This window comes from Schistocerca americana, unplaced genomic scaffold (genome assembly GCF_021461395.2).
Source record: "Schistocerca americana isolate TAMUIC-IGC-003095 unplaced genomic scaffold, iqSchAmer2.1 HiC_scaffold_17, whole genome shotgun sequence".
In the NCBI taxonomy this organism is placed as follows: domain Eukaryota; kingdom Metazoa; phylum Arthropoda; class Insecta; order Orthoptera; family Acrididae; genus Schistocerca; species Schistocerca americana.
Window position 1 is genome coordinate 3,429,426 of NW_025725790.1, and position 19,151 is coordinate 3,448,576.

Genomic DNA, 19,151 nt, shown 5'->3' on the forward strand with positions numbered 1-19,151 from the left:
CTTAAGTACAAGAAGACTGACCCTTCTTACTGTCTAAGTTTGAACCATTCCTGTGACACTAGTTATAGATTCCGATGCTTCACTTCAGGTTTACTGCATCCCTCTGACCTTCTTATTTACGATGAAACAGAGACATTGCATCGGAATTTAATAGAAAAGGCACAATGCCGACTTAAGTACAAGAAGACTGATTCTTCCCAATGTCTATGTTTGAATCATTCCTGTGACACTAGTTATAGATTCCGATGCTTCACTTCAGGTTTACTGTATCCCTCTGAACTTCTTATTGACGATGAAACACAGAAATTGCATCGGAATTAAAAACAAAAGGCCCAATGCCGACTTAAGTACATGAAGACTGACTCTTTTTACTGACTATGTTATGAACCATTTCTGTGACACTAGTTATAGATTCCGATGCTTCACTTCAGGTTTACTGAATCCCTCTGAACTTCTTATTGACGATGAAACACAGAAATTGCATCGGAATTAAATACAAAAGGCACAATGCCGACTTAAGTACAAGAAAACTAACTCTTCTTACTGTCTATGCTTTGAACCATTCCTGTGACACTAGTTATGGATTCCGATGCTTCACTTCACGTTTACTGTATCCCTTTGACCTTCTTATTGACGATGTAACACAGAAATTGCATCGGAATTAAATACAAAAGGCACAATGCCGACTTAAGTACAAGAAGACTGACTCTTCTTACTGTCTATGATTTGAACCATTCCTGTGACACTAGTTATAGATTCCGATGCTTCACTTCAGGTTTACTGTATCCCTTGGACCTTCTTGTTGACGATGAAATACAGAATGTGCATCGGAATTAAATACAAAAGGCACAACGCCGTCTTAAGTACAAGAAGACTGACTCTTCCTACTGTCTATGATTTGAACCATTTTTGTGACACTAGTTATAGATTCCGATGCTTCACTTCAGGTTTACTGTATCCCTCTGACCTTCTTTTTGACGATGAAACACTGAAATTGCATCGGAATTAAATACAAAAGGCACAATGCCGACTTAAGTACAAGAAGACTGACTCTTCTTACTGTAAATGTTTTGAACCATTCCTGTGACACTAGTTATTGATTCCGATGCTTCACTTCAGGTTTACAGTATCCCTTGGACCTTCTTATTGACGATGAGACACAGAAATTGCATCGGAATTAAATACAAAAGGCCCAATGCCGACTTAAGTACAAGTAGACTGACTCTTCATACTGACTATGTTTTGAACCATTTCTGTGACACTAGTTATAGATTCCGATGCTTCACTTCAGGTTTACTGTATCCCTTGGACCTTCTTATTGACGATGAAATACAGAATGTGCATCGGAATTAAATACAAAAGGCACAACGCCAACTTAAGTTCAAGAAGACTGACCCTTCTTACTGTCTAAGTTTGAACCATTCCTGTGACACTAGTTATAGATTCCGATGCTTCACTTCAGGTTTACTGCATCCCTCTGACCTTCTTATTTACGATGAAACACAGACATTGCATCGGAATTAAATACAAATGGCCCAATGCCGACTTAAGTACAAGTAGACTGACTCTTCTTACTGTAAATGTTTGAACCATTCCTGTGACCCTAGTTATAGATTCCGATGCTCCACTTCAGCTTTAATGTATCCCGTGGAGCTCCTTATTGACGATGAGACACAGAAATTGCATCGGAATTAAAAACAAAAGGCCCAATGCCGACTTAAGTACATGAAGACTGACTCTTCTTACTGACTATGTTATGAACCATTTCTGTGACACTAGTTATAGATTCCGATGCTTCACTTCAGGTTTACTGAATCCCTCTGAACTTCTTATTGACGATGAAACACAGAAATTGCATCGGAATTAAATACAAAAGGCACAATGCCGACTTAAGTACAAGAAAACTAACTCTTCTTACTGTCTATGCTTTGAACCATTCCTATGACACTAGTTATGGATTCCGATGCTTCACTTCAGGTTTACTGCATCCCTCTGACCTTCTTATTTACGATGAAACACAGAAATTGCATCGGAATGAAATAGAAGAAGCACAATGCCGTCTTAAGTACAAGCAGACTGACTCTTCTCTGTGTTTATGCTTTGAACCATTCCTGTGACGCTAGTTACAGATTCCGATGCTTCACTTCAGGTTAACTGTATCCCTCTGACCTTCTTATTGACGATGAAACACAGAATTTGCATCGGAATTAAATACAAAAGGCACAATGCCGACTTAAGTACAAGAAGACAGACTCTTCCTACTGACTGTGTTGAACCATTCCTGTGACACTACTTATAGATTCCGATGCTTCACTTCAGGTTTACTGTATCCCTCTGACCTTCTAATTGACGATGAAACACAGAAATTGGATCGGAATTAAGTACAAAAGGCACAATGCCGACTTAAGTACAAGAAGACTGACTCTTCTTACTGTCAATGCTTTGAACCATTCCTGTGACACTAGTTATTGATACCGATGCTTCACTTCAGGTTTACAGTATCCCTTGGACCTTCTTATTGACGATGAAGCACAGAAATTGCATCGGAATTAAACACAAGAGGCACAACGCCAACTTAAGTACAAGAAGACTGACCCTTCTTACTGTCTAAGTTTGAACCATTCCTGTGACACTAGTTATAAATTCCGATGCTTCACTTCAGGTTTACTGTATCCCTCTGACCTCCTTATTGGCGATGAAACACAGAAATTGCATCGGAAATAGATAGAAAATGCACAATCCCGACTTAAGTACAAGAAGTCTGACTCTTCTTTCTGTCTATGTTTTGATCCATTCCTGTGACGCTAGTTACAGTTTCCGATGCTTCACTTCAGGTTTACTGTATCCCTCTGACCTTCTTTTTGACGATGAAACACAGAAATTGCATCGGAATTAAATACAAAAGGCACAATGCCGACTTAAGTACAAGAAGACTGACTTCTCTTACTGACTATGTTTTGAACGATTCCTGTGACGCTAGTTACAGATTCCGATGCTTCACTTCAGGTTTACTGTATCCCTCTGACCTTTTTTTTGACGATGAAACACAGATATTGCATCGGAATTAAATAGAAATGGCACAATGCCGACTTAAGTACAAGAAGACTCACTCTTCCTACTGTCTATGTTTTGAACCAGTCCTGTGACACTAGTTGTAGATTCCGATGCTTCACTTCAGGTTTACTGTATCCCTCTGACCTTCTTTTCGACGATGAAACACAGAAATTGCATCGGAATTAAATACAAAAGGCACAATGCCGACTTAAGTACAAGAAGACTGACTCTTCTTACTGTCTATGTTTTGAACCATTCCTGTGACACTAGTTATAGTTTCCGATGCTTCACTTCGGGTTTACTGTGTCCCTCCGACCTTCTTATTGACGATGAAACACAGAAATTGCATCGGAACTAATTACAAAGGGCACAATGCCGACTGAAGTACAAGAAGACTGACTCTTCCTAATGTCTATGTTTTGAACGATTCCTGTGACATTAGTTATAGATTCCGATGCTTCACTTCTGGTTTACTGTATCCTTAGGACCTTCTTATTGGCGACGAAATACAGAAATTGCATCGGAATTAAATAGAAAAGGCACATTGCCGACTTAAGTACAAGAAGACTGACTCTTCTTACTGTCTATGTTTTGAACCATTCCTGTGACACTAGTTATAGATTCCGATGCTTCACATCAGGTTTACAGTATCCCTTGCACCTTCTTATTGACGATAAAACACAGATATTGCATCGAAATTAAATAAAAAAGGCACAATGCCCACTTAAGTACAAGAAGACTGACCCTTCATACTGTCTATGTTTTGAACCATTCCTGTGACATTAGTTACAGATTCCGATGCTTCACTTCTGGTTTACTGTATCCTTAGCACCTTCTTATTGGTGACGAAATACAGAAATTGCATCGGAATTAAAAAGAAAAGGCACAATGCTGACTTAAGTACAAGAAGACTGACTCTTCTTACTGACTGTTTTGAACTATTCCTGTGACACTAATTATAGATTCCGTTGCTTCACTTCGGGTTTACTGTTTCCCTCTGACCATAGTATTGACGATGAAACACAGAAATTGCGTCGGAATTAAATACAAAAGGCACAATGCCGACTTAAGTACGAGAAGACTGACTCTTCGTACTGACTATGTTTTGAACCATTCCTGCGACACTAGTTATAGATTACGATGATTCACTTCAGGTTTACTGTATCCCTTGGACCTTCTTATTGACGATGAAACACAGAAATTGCATCGGAATTAAATAGAAAAGGCACAATGCCGACTTAAGTACAAGAAGGCTTACTCTTCTTACCGACTATGTTTTTGAACCTTTCCTGTGACGCTAGTTATAGATTCCGATGCTTCACTTCAGGTTTACTGTATCCCTCTGACCTTCTTATTGACGATGAAACACAGAAATTGGATCGGAATTAAATACAAAAGGAGCAATGCCGACTTTAGTACAAGAAGACTGACTCTTCGTACTGACTATGTTTTGAACCATTCCTGCGACACTAGTTATAGATTACGATGATTCACTTCAGGTTTACTGTATCCCTTGGACCTTCTTATTGACGATGAAACACAGAAATTGCATCGGAATTAAATAGAAAAGGCACAATGCCGACTTAAGTACAAGAAGGCTTACTCTTCTTACCGACTATGTTTTTGAACCTTTCCTGTGACGCTAGTTATAGATTCCGATGCTTCACTTCAGGTTTACTGTATCCCTCTGACCTTCTTATTGACGATGAAACACAGAAATTGGATCGGAATTATATACAAAAGGAGCAATGCCGACTTTAGTACAAGAAGACTGACTCTTCTTACTGTAAATGCTTTGAACCATTCCTGTGACACTAGTTATTGATTCCGATGCTTCACTTCAGGTTTACAGTATCCCTTGGTCCTTCTTATTGACGATGAGACACAGAAATAGCATCGGAATTAAATACAAAAGGCCCAATGCCGACTAAAGTACAAGTAGACTGACTCTACATACTGACTATGTTTTGAACCATTTCTGTGACACTAGTTATAGATTCCGATGCTTCACTTCAGGTTTACTGAATCCCTTGGACCTTCTTATTGACGATGAAATACAGAATGTGCATCGGAATTAAATACAAAAGGCACAACGCCAACTTAAGTACAAGAAGACTGACCCTTCTTACTGTCTAAGTTTGAACCATTCCTGTGACACTAGTTATAGATTCCGATGCTTCACTTCAGGTTTACTGCATCCCTCTGACCTTCTTATTTACGATGAAACAGAGACATTGCATCGGAATTTAATAGAAAAGGCACAATGCCGACTTAAGTACAAGAAGACTGATTCTTCCCAATGTCTATGTTTGAATCATTCCTGTGACACTAGTTATAGATTCCGATGCTTCACTTCAGGTTTACTGTATCCCTCTGACCTTCCAATTGAAGGTGAAACACAGAAATTGCATCGGAATTAAATAGAAAAGGCACAATGCCGTCTTAAGTACAAGCAGACTGACTCTTCTCTGTGTCTATGCTATGAACCGTTCCTGTGACGCTAGTTACAGATTCCGATGCTTCACTTCAGGTTTACTGTATCCCTCTGACCTTCTTATTGACGATGAAACACAGAATTTGCATCGGAATTAAATACCAAAGTCACAATGCCGACTTAAGTACAAGAAGACAGACTCTTCCTACTGACTGAGTTGAACCATTCCTGTTGCACTACTTATAGATTCCGATGCATCACTTCAGGTTTACTGTATCCCTCTGACCTTCTTATTGACGATGAAACACAGAAATTGGATCGGAATTAAATACAAAAGGCACAATGCCGACTTAAGTACAAGAAGACTGACTCTTCTTACTGTAAATGTTTTGAACCATTCCTGTGACACTAGTTATTGATACCGATGCTTCACTTCAGGTTTACAGTATCCCTTGGACCTTCTTATTGACGATGAAGCACAGAAATTGCATCGGAATTAAACACAATAGGCACAACGCCAACTTAAGTACAAGAAGACTGACCCTTCTTACTGTCTAAGTTTGAACCATTCCTGTGACACTAGTTATAAATTCCGATGCTTCACTTCAGGTTTACTGTATCCCTCTGACCTTCTTATTGGCGATGAAACACAGAAATTGCATCGGAATTAAATAGAAAATGCACAATCCCGACTTAAGTACAAGAAGTCTGACTCTTCTTTCTGTCTATGTTTGGATCCATTCCTGTGACGCTAGTTACAGTTTCCGATGCTTCACTTCAGGTTTACTGTACCCCTCTGACCTTCTTTTTGACGATGAAACACAGAAATTGCATCGGAATTAAATACAAAAGGCACAATGCCGACTTAAGTACAAGAAGACTGACTCTTCTTACTGACTATGTTTTGAACGATTCCTGTGACGCTAGTTACAGATTCCGATGCTTCACTTCAGGTTTACTGTATCCCTCTGACCTTCTTTTTGACGATGAAACACAGATATTGCATCGGAATTAAATAGAAATGGCACAATGCCGACTTAAGTACAAGAAGACTCACTCTTCCTACTGTCTATGTTTTGAACCAGTCCTGTGACACTAGTTGTAGATTCTGATGCGTCACTTCAGGTTTACTGTATCCCTCTGACCTTCTTTTTGACGATGAAACACAGAAATTGCATCGGAATTAAATACAAAAGGCACAATGCCGACTTAAGTACAAGAAGACTGACTCTTCTTACTGTCTATGTTTTGAACCATTCCTGTGACACTAGTTATAGATTCCGATGCTTTACTTCAGGTTTACTGTGTCCCTCTGACCTTCTTATTGACGATGAAACACAGAAATTGCATCGGAACTAATTACAAAAGGCACAATGCCGACTGAAGTACAAGAAGACTGACTCTTCCTAATGTCTATGTTTTGAACGATTCCTGTGACATTAGTTATGGATTCCGATGCTTCACTTCTGGTTTACTGTATCCTTAGGACCTTCTTATTGGCGACGAAATGCAGAAATTGCATCGGAATTAAATAGAAAAGGCAGATGCCGACTTAAGTACAAGAAGACTGTCTCTTCTTATTGTCTATGCTTTGAACCATTCCTGTGACACTAGTCATAGATTCCGATGCTTCAAATCAGGTTTACGGTATCCCTTGCACCTTCTTATTGACGATGAAACACAGATATTGCATCGAAATTAAATAAAAATGCACAATGCCGACTTAAGTACAAGAAGACTGACCCTTCATACTGTCTATGTTTTGAACCATTCCTGTGACATTAGTTATAGAATCCGATGCTTCACTTCTGGTTTACTGTAACCTTAGGACCTTCTTATTGGTGACGAAATACAGAAATTGCATCGGAATTAAATAGAAAAGGCAGATTGCCGACTTAAGTACAAGAAGACTGTCTCTTCTTACTGTCTATGCTTTGAACCATTCCTGTGACACTAGTCATAGATTCCGATTCTTCAAATCTGGTTTACGGTATCCCTTGCACCTTCTTATTGACGATGAAACACAGATATTGCATCGAAATTAAATAAAAATGCACAATGCCGACTTAAGTACAAGAAGACTGACACATCACACTGTCTATGTTTTGAACCATTCCTGTGACACTAGTTATAGATTCCGTTGCTTCACTTCGGGTTTACTGTGTCCCTCTGACCGTAGTATTGACGATGAAACACAGAAATTGCGTCGGAATTAAATACAAAAGGCACAATGCCGACTTAAGTACGAGAAGACTGACTCTTCGTACTGACTATGTTTTGAACCATTCCTGCGACACTAGTTATAGATTACGATGATTCACTTCAGGTTTACTGTATCCCTTGGACCTTCTTATTGACGATGAAACACAGAAATTGCATCGGAATTAAATAGAAATGGCACAATGCCGACTTAAGTACAAGAAAACTGACTCTTCTTACTGTCTATGTTTTGAACCATTCCTGTGACTCTAGTTATAGATTCCGATGCCACACTTCAGGTTTACTGTATCCCTTGGACCTTCTTATTCACGATGAAACACAGAAATTGCATCGGAATTAAATAGAAAATGCACAATGCCGACTTAAGTGCAAGAAGTCTTACTCTTCTTTCTGTCTATGTTTTGATCCATTCCTGTGACGCTAGTTACAGATTCCGATGCATCACTTCAGGGTTACTGTATCCCTCTGATATTCTTATTGACGATGAAACACAGAAATTGCATCGGAATTAAATAGAAAAGGCACAATGCCGACTTAAGTACAAGGAGACTGACTCTTCTTACTGACTATGCTTTGAACCATTCCTGTGACACTAGTTACAGACTCCGATGCTTCACTTCAGGTTTACTGTACCCCTCTGACCTTCTTTTTGACGATGAAACACAGAAATTGCATCGGAATTAAATAGAAAATGCACAATGGCGACTTAAGTGCAAGAAGTCTTACTCTTCTTTCTGTCTATGTTTTGATCCATTCCTGTGACGCTAGTTACAGATTCCGATGCATCACTTCAGGGTTACTGTATCCCTCTGATATTCTTATTGACGATGAAACACAGAAATTGCATCGGAATTAAATAGAAAAGGCACAATGCCGACTTAAGTACAAGGAGACTGACTCTTCTTACTGACTATGCTTTGAACCATTCCTGTGACACTAGTTACAGACTCCGATGCTTCACTTCAGGTTTACTGTACCCCTCTGACCTTCTTTATGACGATGAAACACAGAAATTGCATCGGAATTAAATAGAAAATGCACAATGCCGACTTAAGTGCAAGAAGTCTTACTCTTCTTTCTGTCTATGTTTTGATCCATTCCTGTGACGCTAGTTACAGATTCCGATGCATCACTTCAGGGTTACTGTATCCCTCTGATATTCTTATTGACGATGAAACACAGAAATTGCATCGGAATTAAATAGAAAAGGCACAATGCCGACTTAAGTACAAGGAGACTGACCCTTCATACTGTCTGTGTTTTGAACCATTCCTGTGACAGTAGTTATAGATTCCGATGCTTCACTTCAAGTTTACCTTATCCCTTGGACGTTCTTATTGACGATGAAACACAGAAATTGCATCGGAATTAAATTGAAAAGGCACAATGCCGACTTAAGAACAAGAAGACTGACTCTTCTTACTGACTATGTTTTGAACGATCCCTGTGACACTAGTTACAGACTCCGATGCTTCACTTCAGGTGTACTGTACCCTTCTGACCTTCTTTTTGACGATGAAACACAGAAATTGCATCGGAATTAAATACAAAAGGCACAATGCCGACTTAAGTACAAGAAGACTTACTCTTCTTACTGACTGTTTTGAACCATTCCTGTAACACTAGTTATAGATTCCGATGCTTCACTTCTGGTTTACTGTATCCCTTGGACCGTCTTACTGACGATGAAACAGAAATTGCATCGGAATTGAATAGAAAAGGCACAATGCCTACTTGTGTACAAGATGACTGACTTTTGCTACTGTCTATGTTTTGAACCATTCCTTGGACACTAGTTATATATTCCGATGCTTCACTTCAGGTTTACTGTATCCCTCTGACCTTCTTTTTGACGATGAAACACAGAAATTGCATCGGAATTAAATAGAAATGGCACAATGCCGACTTAAGTACAAGAAGACTCACTCTTCCAACTGTCTATGTTTTGAACCAGTCCTGTGACACTAGTTGTAGATTCCGATGCTTCACTTCAGGTTTACTGTATCCCTCTGACCTTCTTTTCGACGATGAAACACAGAAATTGCAACGGAATTAAATACAAAAGGCACAATGCCGACTTAAGTACGAGAAGACTGACTCTTCTTACTGTCTATGTTTTGAACCATTCCTGTGACACTAGTTATAGTTTCCGATGCTTCACTTCGGGTTTACTGTGTCCCTCTGACCTTCTTATTGACGATGAAACACAGAAATTGCATCGGAACAAATTACAAAGGGCACAATGCCGACTGAAGTACAAGAAGACTGACTCTTCCTAATGTCTATGTTTTGAACGATTCCTTTGACATTAGTTATGGATTCCGATGCTTCACTTCTGGTTTACTGTATCCTTAGGATCTTCTTATTGGCGACGAAATACAGAAATTGCATCGGAATTAAATAGACAAGGCACATTGCCGACTTAAGTACAAGAAGACTGACTCTTCTTACTGTCTATGTTTTGAACCATTCCTGTGACACTAGTTATAGATTCCGATGCTTCACATCAGGTTTACAGTATCCCTTGCACCTTCTTATTGACGATAAAACACAGATAGTGCATCGAAATTAAATAAAAAAGGCACAATGCCGACTTAAGTACAAGAAGACTGACCCTTCATACTGTCTATGTTTTGAACCATTCCTGTGACATTAGTTATAGATTCCGATGCTTCACTTCTGGTTTACTGTATCCTTAGCACCTTCTTATTGGTGACGAAATACAGAAATTGCATCGGAATTAAAAAGAAAAGGCACAATGCTGACTTAAGTACAAGAAGACTGACTCTTCTTACTGACTGTTTTGAACTATTCCTGTGACACTAATTATAGATTCCTATGCTTCACTTCAGGTTTACTGTATCCCTCTGACCTTCTTCTTGACGATGAAACACAGAAATTGCATCGGAACTAATTACAAAAGGTACAATGCCGACTTAAGTACAAGAAGACTGATTCTTCCTACTGTCTATGTTTTGAACGATTCCCGAGATATTAGGTATAGATTCCGATGCTTCACTTCTGGTTCACTGTATCCTTAGCACCTTCCTATTGGCGACGAAATACTGAAATTGCATCGGAATTAAATAGAAAAGGCACATTGCGCTCTTAAGTACAAGAAGACTGACTCTTCTTACTGTCTATGTTTTGAACTATTCCTGTGACACTAGTTATAGATTCCGATGCTTCACTTCAGGTTTCCTGTATCCCTTGCACCGTCTTATTGACGATGAAACACAGATATTGCATCGGAATGAAATAGAAAAGGCACAATGCCGACTTAAGTACAAGAAGACTGACCCATCATACTGTCTATGTTTTGAACCATTCCTGTGACACTAGTTATAGATTCCGTTGCTTCACTTCGGGTTTACTGTTTCCCTCTGACCATAGTATTGACGATGAAACACAGAAATTTCGTCGGAATTAAATACAAAAGGCACAATGCCGACTTAAGTACGAGAAGACTGACTCTTCGTACTGACTATGTTTTGAACCATTCCTGCGACACTAGTTATAGATTACGATGATTCACTTCAGGTTTACTGTATCCCTTGGACCTTCTTATTGACGATGAAACACAGAAATTGCATCGGAATTAAATAGAAAAGGCACAATGCCGACTTAAGTACAAGAAGGCTTACTCTTCTTACCGACTATGTTTTTGAACCTTTCCTGTGACACTAGTTATAGATTCCGATGCTTCACTTCAGGTTTGCTGTATCCCTCTGACCTTCTTATTGACGATGAAACACAGAAATTGGATCGGAATTAAATACAAAAGGAGCAATGCCGACTTAAGTACAAGAAGACTGACTCTTCTTACTGTAAACGTTTTGAACCATTCCTGTGACACTAGTTATTGATTCCGATGCTTCACTTCAGGTTTACAGTATCCCTTGGACCTTCTTATTGACGATGAGACACAGAACTTGCATCGGAATTAAATACAAAAGGCCCAATGCCGACTAAAGTACAAGTAGACTGACTCTTCATACTGACTATGTTTTGAACCATTTCTGTGACACTAGTTATAGATTCCGATGCTTCACTTCAGGTTTACTGAATCCCTTGGTCCTTCTTATTGACGATGAAATACAGAATGTGCATCGGAATTAAATACAAAAGGCACAACGCCAACTTAAGTACAAGAAGACTGACCCTTCTTACTGTCTAAGTTTGAACCATTCCTTTGACACTAGTTATAGATTCCGATGCTTCACTTCAGGTTTACTGCATCCCTCTGACCTTCTTATTTACGATGAAACAGAGACATTGCATCGGAATTTAATAGAAAAGGCACAATGCCGACTTAAGTACAAGAAGACTGATTCTTCCCAATGTCTATGTTTGAATCATTCCTGTGACACTAGTTATAGATTCCGATGCTTCACTTCAGGTTTACTGTATCCCTCTGACCTTCTAATTGAAGGTGAAACACAGAAATTGCATCGGAATTAAATAGAAAAGGCACAATGCCGTCTTAAGTACAAGCAGACTGACTCTTCTCTGTGTCTATGCTTTGAACCGTTCCTGTGACGCTAGTTACAGATTCCGATGCTTCACTTCAGGTTTACTGTATCCCTCTGACCTTCTTATTGACGATGAAACACAGAATTTGCATCGGAATTAAATACAAAAGTCACAATGCCGACTTAAGTACAAGAAGACAGACTCTTCCTACTGACTGTGTTGAACCATTCCTGTTGCACTACTTATAGATTCCGATGCATCACTTCAGGTTTACTGTATCCCTCTGACCTTCTTATTGACGATGAAACACAGAAATTGGATCGGAATTAAATACAAAAGGCACAATGCCGACTTAAGTACAAGAAGACTGACTCTTCTTACTGTAAATGTTTTGAACCATTCCTGTGACACTAGTTATTGATACCGATGCTTCACTTCAGGTTTACAGTATCCCTTGGACCTTCTTATTGACGATGAAGCACAGAAATTGCATCATAATTAAACACAATAGGCACAACGCCAACTTAAGTACAAGAAGACTGACCCTTCTTACTGTCTAAGTTTGAACCATTCCTGTGACACTAGTTATAAATTCCGATGCTTCACTTCAGGTTTACTGTATCCCTCTGACCTTCTTATTGGCGATGAAACACAGAAATTGCATCGGAATTAAATAGAAAATGCACAATCCCGACTTAAGTACAAGAAGTCTGACTCTTCTTTCTGTCTATGTTTTGATCCATTCCTGTGACGCTAGTTACAGTTTCCGATGCTTCACTTCAGGTTTACTGTACCCCTCTGACCTTCGTTTTGACGATGAAACACAGAAATTGCATCGGAATTAAATACAAAAGGCACAATGCCGACTTAAGTACAAGAAGACTGACTCTTCTTACTGACTATGTTTTGAACGATTCCTGTGACGCTAGTTACAGATTCCGATGCTTCACTTCAGGTTTACTGTATCCCTCTGACCTTCTTTTTGACGATGAAACACAGATATTGCATCGGAATTAAATAGAAATGGCACAATGCCGACTTAAGTACAAGAAGACTCACTCTTCCTACTGTCTATGTTTTGAACCATTCCTGTGACACTAGTTGTAGATTCCGATGCGTCACTTCAGGTTTACTGTATCCCTCTGACCTTCTTTTTGACGACGAAACACAGAAATTGCATCGGAATTAAATACAAAAGGCACAGTGAAGACTTAAGTACAAGAAGACTGACTCTTCTTACTGTCTATGTTTTGAACCATTCCTGTGACACTAGTTATAGATTCCGATGCTTTACTTCAGGTTTACTGTGTCCCTCTGACCTTCTTATTGACGATGAAACACAGAAATTGCATCGGAACTAATTACAAAAGGCACAATGCCGACTGAAGTACAAGAAGACTGACTCTTCCTAATGTCAATGTTTTGAACGATTCCTGTGACATTAGTTATGGATTCCGATGCTTCACTTCTGGTTTACTGTATCCTTAGGACCTTCTTATTGGCGACGAAATGCAGAAATTGCATCGGATTTAAATAGAAAAGGCAGATTGCCGACTTAAGTACAAGAAGACTGTCTCTTCTTACTGTCTATGCTTTGAACCATTCCTGTGACACTAGTCGTAGATTCCGATGCTTCAAATCAGGTTTACGGTATCCCTTTCACCTTCTTATTGACGATGAAACACAGATATTGCATCGAAATTAAATAAAAATGCACAATGCCGACTTAAGTACAAGAAGACTGACCCTTCATACTGTCTATGTTTTGAACCATTCCTGTGACATTAGTTATAGATTCCGATGCTTCACTTCTGGTTTACTGTATCCTTAGGACCTTCTTATTGGTGACGAAATACAGAAATTGCATCGGAATTAAATAGAAAAGGCAGATTGCCGACTTAAGTACAAGAAGACTGTCTCTTCTTACTGTCTATGCTTTGAACCATTCCTGTGACACTAGTCATAGTTTCCGATGCTTCAAATCAGGTTTACGGTATCCCTTGCACCGTCTTATTGACGATGAAACACAGATATTGCATCGAAATTAAATAAAAATGCACAATGCCGACTTAAGTACAAGAAGACTGACACATCATACTGTCTATGTTTTGAACCATTCCTGTGACACTAGTTATAGATTCCGTTGCTTCACTTCGGGTTTACTGTGTCATTCTGACCGTAGTATTGACGATGAAACACAGAAATTGCGTCGGAATTAAATACAAAAGGCACAATGCCGACTTAAGTACGAGAAGACTGACTCTTCGTACTGACTATGTTTTGAACCATTCCTGCGACACTAGTTATAGATTACGATGATTCACTTCAGGTTTACTGTATCCCTTGGACCTTCTTATTGACGATGAAACACAGAAATTGCATTGGAATCAAATAGAGAAGGCACAATGCTGACTTAAGTACAAGAAGACTGACTCTTCTTACTGACTATGTTTGGAACCGTTCCTGTGACACTAGTTATAGATCCCGATGCCTCACATCAGGCTTACTGTATCCCTCTGACCTTCTTATTGACGATGAAACACAGATATCGCATCGGAAATTAATAGAAAAGGCACAATGCCGACTTAAGTACAAGAATACTGACTCTTCTTACTGTCTATGTTTTGAACCATTCCTGTGACACTAGTTAAAGATTCCGATGCTTCACTTAAGGTTTACTGTATCCCTCTGACCTTCTTATTGACGATGAAACACAGAAATTGCATCGGAATTAAATAGAAATGGCACAATGCCGACTTAAGTACAAGAAAACTGACTCTTCTTACTGTCTATGTTTTGAACCATTCCTGTGACTCTAGTTATAGATTCCGATGCCACACTTCAGGTTTACTGTATCCCTTGGACCTTCTTATTCACGATGAAACACAGAAATTGCATCGGAATTAAATAGAAAATGCACAATGCCGACTTAAGTGCAAGAAGTCTTACTCTTCTTTCTGTCTATGTTTTGATCCAATCCTGTGACGCTAGTTACAGATTCCGATGCATCACTTCAGGGTTACTGTATCCCTCTGATATTCTTATTGACGATGAAACACAGAAATTGCATCGGAATTAAATAGAAAAGGCACAATGCCGACTTAAGTACAAGAAGACTGACTCTTCCTACCCTCTATGTTTTGAACCATTCCTGTGACAGTTGTTATAGATTCCGATGCTTCACTTCAAGTTTACCTTATCCCTTGGACGTTCTTATTGACGATGAAACACAGAAATCGCATCGGAATTAAATTGAAAAGGCACAATGCCGACTTAAGAACAAGAAGACTGACTCTTCTTACTGACTATGTTTTGAACCATTTCTGTGACACTAGTTATAGATTCCGATGCTTCACTTCAGGTTTACTGAATCCCTTGGACCTTCTTATTGACGATGAAATACAGCATGTGCATCGGAATTAAATACAAAAGGCACAACGCCAACTTAAGTACAAGAAGACTGACCCTTCTTACTGTCTAAGTTTGAACCATTCCTTTGACACTAGTTATAGATTCCGATGCTTCACTTCAGGTTTACTGCATCCCTCTGACCTTCTAATTGAAGGTGAAACACAGAAATTGCATCGGAATTAAATAGAAAAGGCACAATGCCGTCTTAAGTACAAGCAGACTGACTCTTCTCTGTGTCTATGCTTTGATACGTTCCTGTGACGCTAGTTACAGATTCCGATGCTTCACTTCAGGTTTACTGTATCCCTCTGACCTTCTTATTGACGATGAAACACAGAATTTGCATCGGAATTAAATACAAAAGGCACAATGCCGACTTAAGTACAAGAAGACTGACTCTTCTTACTGTAAATGTTTTGAACCATTCCTGTGACACTAGTTATTGATACCGATGCTTCACTTCAGGTTTACAGTATCCCTTGGACCTTTTTATTGACGATGAAGCACAGAAATTGCATCGGAATTAAACACAATAGGCACAACGCCAACTTAAGTACAAGAAGACTGACCCTTCTTACTGTCTAAGTTTGAACCATTCCTGTGACACTAGTTATAAATTCCGATGCTTCACTTCAGGTTTACTGTATCCCTCTGACCTTCTTATTGGCGATGAAACACAGAAATTGCATCGGAATTAAATAGAAAATGCACAATCCCGACTTAAGTACAAGAAGTCTGACTCTTCTTTCTGTCTATGTTTTGATCCATTCCTGTGACCCTAGTTACAGTTTCCGATGCTTCACTTCAGGTTTACTGTACCACTCTGACCTTCCTTTTGACGATGAAACACAGAAATTGCATCGGAATTAAATACAAAAGGCACAATGCCGACTTAAGTACAAGAAGACTGACTCTTCTTACTGACTATGTTTTGAACGATTCCTGTGACGCTAGTTACAGATTCCGATGCTTCACTTCAGGTTTACTGTATCCCTCTGACCTTCTTTTTGACGATGAAACACAGATATTGCATCGGAATTAAATAGAAATGGCACAATGCCGACATAAGTACAAGAAGACTCACTCTTCCTACTGTCTATGTTTTGAACCATTCCTGTGACACTAGTTGTAGATTCCGATGCGTCACTTCAGGTTTACTGTATCCCTCTGACCTTCTTATTGACGATGAAACACAGAAATTGCATCGGAACTAATTACAAAAGGCACAATACGGACTGAAGTACAAGAAGACTGACTCTTCCTAATGTCAATGTTTTGAACGATTCCTGTGACATTAGTTATGGATTCCGATGCTTCACTTCTGGTTTACTGTATCCTTAGGACCTTCTTATTGGCGACGAAATGCAGAAATTGCATCGGAATTAAATAGAAAAGGCAGATTGCCGACTTAAGTACAAGAAGACTGTCTCTTCTTACTGTCTATGCTTTGAACCATTCCTGTGACACTAGTCGTAGATTCCGATGCTTCAAATCAGGTTTACGGTATCCCTTGCACCTTCTTATTGACGATGAAACACAGATATTGCATCGAAATTAAATAAAAATGCACAATGCCGACTTAAGTACAAGAAGACTGACCCTTCATACTGTCTATGTTTTGAACCATTCCTGTGACATTAGTTATAGATTCCGATGCTTCACTTCTGGTTTACTGTATCCTTAGGACCTTCTTATTGGTGACGAAATACAGAAATTGCATCGGAATTAAATAGAAAAGGCAGATTGCCGACTTAAGTACAAGAAGACTGTCTCTTCTTACTGTCTATGCTTTGAACCATTCCTGTGACACTAGTCATAGATTCCGATGCTTCAAATCAGGTTTACGGTATCCCTTGCACCTTCTTATTGACGATGAAACACAGATATTGCATCGAAATTAAATAAAAATGCACAATGCCGACTTAAGTACAAGAAGACTGACACATCATACTGTCTATGTTTTGAACCATTCCTGTGACACTAGTTATAGATTCCGTTGTTTCACTTCGGGTTTACTGTGTCCCTCTGACCGTAGTATTGACGATGAAACACAGATATCGCATCGGAAATTAATAGAAAAGGCACAATGCCGACTTAAGTACAAGAATACTGACTCTTCTTACTCTCTATGTTTTGAACCATTCCTGTGACACTAGTTAAAGATTCCGTTGCTTCACTTAAGGTTTACTGTATCCCTCTGACCTTCTTATTGACGATGAAACACAGAAAGTGCATCGGAATTAAATAGAAATGGCACAATGCCGACTTAAGTACAAGAAAACTGACTCTTCTTACTGTCTATGTTTTGAACCATTCCTGTGACTCTAGTTATAGATTCCGTGCCACACTTCAGGTTTACTGTATCCCTTGGACCTTCTTATTCACGATGAAACACAGAAATTGCATCGGAATTAAATAGAAAATGCACAATGCCGACTTAAGTGCAAGAAGTCTTACTCTTCTTTCTGTCTATGTTTTGATCCATTCCTGTGACGCTAGTTACAGATTCCGATGCATCACTTCAGGGTTACTGTATCCCTCTGATATTCTTATTGACGATGAAACACAGAAATTGCATCGGAATTAAATAGAAAAGGCACAATGCCGACTTAAGTACAAGAAGACTGACTCTTCCTACCCTCTATGTTTTGAACCATTCCTGTGACAGTTGATATAGATTCCGATGCTTCACTTCAAGTTTACCTTATCCCTTGGACGTTCTTATTGACGATGAAACACAGAAATTGCATCGGAATTAAATTGAAAAGGCACAATGCCGACTTAAGAACAAGAAGACTGACTCTTCTTACTGACTATGTTTTGAACGATTCCTGTGACACTAGTTACAGACTCCGATGCTTCACTTCAGGTTTACTGTACCCCTCTGACCTTCTTTTTGACGATGAAACACAGAAATTGCATCAGAATTAAATACAAAAGGCACAATGCCGACTTAAGTACAAGAAGACTTACTCTTCTTACTGACTGTTTTGAACCATTCCTGTAACCCTAGTTATAGATTCCGATGCTTCACTTCTGGTTTACTGTATCCCTTGGACCGTCTTATTGACGATGAAACAGAAATTGCATCGGAATTGGATAGAAAAGGCACAATGCCTACTTGTGTACAAGATGACTGACTTTTGCTACTGTCTATGTTTTGAACCATTCCTTGGACACTAGTTATATATTCCGATGCTTCACTTCAGGTTTACTGTATCCCTCTGACCTTCTTTTTGACGATGAAACACAGAAATTGCATCGGAATTAAATAGAAAAGGCACAATGCCGACTTAAGTACAAGAAGACTGATTCTTCCTACTGTCTATGTTTAGAACCATTCCTGTGACACTAGTTATAGGTTCCGATGCTTCACTTCAGGTTTACTGTATCCCTTGGACCATCTTATTGAGGATGAAACACAGAAATTGCATCGGAATTAAATACAAAATGCACAGTGCCGTCTTAAGTACAAGAAGACTTACTCTTCTTACTGTCTAGGTTATGAACCATTCCTGTGACACAAGTTATAGATTCTGATGCTTCACTTCAGTTTTAC